This window comes from Sinocyclocheilus grahami, unplaced genomic scaffold, assembly GCF_001515645.1.
Source record: "Sinocyclocheilus grahami isolate Dianchi unplaced genomic scaffold, SAMN03320097.WGS_v1.1 scaffold647.1, whole genome shotgun sequence".
NCBI classification, from domain to species: domain Eukaryota; kingdom Metazoa; phylum Chordata; class Actinopteri; order Cypriniformes; family Cyprinidae; genus Sinocyclocheilus; species Sinocyclocheilus grahami.
Window position 1 is genome coordinate 50,587 of NW_015505826.1, and position 1,982 is coordinate 52,568.

Here is a 1,982-nt window from a genome sequence, read left to right on the forward strand (position 1 = left end):
CTCTCTCTCTCTCACACACACACACACACACAAACACACACACACACACACACACACAGCAAAGCAAAACACCAAAGGCGCGTTCACTGGTACAGCACAGGTCACTTACACAAGCAGAAATATGGAGAAATATGATATGAAGATCAAATTTGCATCAAATAAAATATATTTTTTTTATAGAATGCATTGAATGAGAGAGAAAGAAAAAAATAGAAGAACAAACTGAAATTAAATAATGCAATAAAATGTAAAAGTAAAGTTAGCACTTAATTTATGGGTTGCACATGCAGCATTTTCAGCTCTGAGGATCTATATATATATATATATAGTCAACATATTTACAAATATTTACTAATTTAATTCTAAATGTGCTTAAAAAGAGCTCTTTACATCGTAAATCCATTAAACAAATGTAAGTCTCTTTGATTGATTGACAATTGCTAGGACTCATTTCTCAATACTTAAGTCTCTTTATCAAAACTCTTCACACTGTTCTTCTAACCTGCTTTCAGTTTGGAACCGCATTTAATGTGACATCAAAATGCAGTAAAAGTAGCAAAACATTTCATACAGTCTCAAATCAACCAATTCTTTCCAAAACACTAGCAACAAACACGTTTTCTATGAGGGTTAGATGACAGTGTTAATAATCAGCTGTATATGAAAACAATAGAAGTCTACGGAGCGTCTCTTTAGATGTGTGTGTGAGTGTGTGTGTGTTTGTGAGTGTGTGTATGGCTCAATCAGAGTATCTGGCAGCTCTCACATGCTGGTTTATTTGTCCATTATGTCATCAAACACACAATCGACAGCAGCCATTAGACGGATTACAGCAACTGAGCTAACAGCCGTCTGTCTGTGTGTGTGTGTGTGTGTGTGTGTCTCTGTCTGCTTTATTCCTCGCAGCATCATTGATAATTCACCGTCAGCGTCGTGTCCATCTCTCGGTCAGTGTGTGAGTGTGTATGAGAGTATCTGAGCTCAAATGCTGAGTGTAAACCGAGCATTTTGAAGTGTTCCTGCAGCTCAAACAGGAGATCATGGCGCTGGCAACCCTAAAGTCAAGATTCGATTCCCAGAGAATGAATGAACTGATCAAATGTGTGCCTTCAATTCAACGTAAGCCACTTTGGATAAAAGATTCTGACAAATGCATGAGTGAAAATGATGCTGTGGCACACACACACACACACACACACACACACTCACTCACAGAAGAACATTTGAACCGGTCTAAAGATAGCAAACCTAATATTAAATACATCTTACACACTGTCATGTGCCTTGTGTGTTTTATGTGTTGTGATGAGAAGAATATTATATGTTTTTTTGCATTCTGCAGACATCATACAGGTTTGGAATGAAATGAGAGTGAATAAAAGAAGACAGAATGAAAGAACTATCACTTCAAATCAGTTCAGTGATTCAAATTTAGATATTATTTACAAAAATAAGTGAAAGTGGGAAAGACACAGCAATAACTGCACAGTAATCTCTGAACGCACAATCTCATATTTATTACAGAGGCCTCGGATAAGAACAGTGTGCTGGAAGACTCTGTGATATAATTAAATCAAGGGGCAGACATCAGATTAATAATGGGACGAAAAACACTGTTTAAAAGCATGAGTACATACATAATTATTGTGCAAGTTGATATTCTGGTCGTATCTTTTTCCAAAGCACATTTGACCAATTCCAAACCACATCAATCTTTATAACTACTATTCATTTTGTATTTAGTCATTTAAAATTGATACACAATTGCCCTTGTTAGCTGGAACTGAAAAATGCCTTATACTTACATCAGCTTGCATAATAAGTATGCACGCACTGTAGACACATAAAAAAATAAAATAATAAAATGGGTGAAAAAAGTCAAATCAAGGAAAGATTCAAAGAGAATTAAACTGCTGAAGATCGTTTAAAGCAGATGTTTTGAGTCAAAAACACAAGAATCCTTCAATCACGTCAGAAGCTTT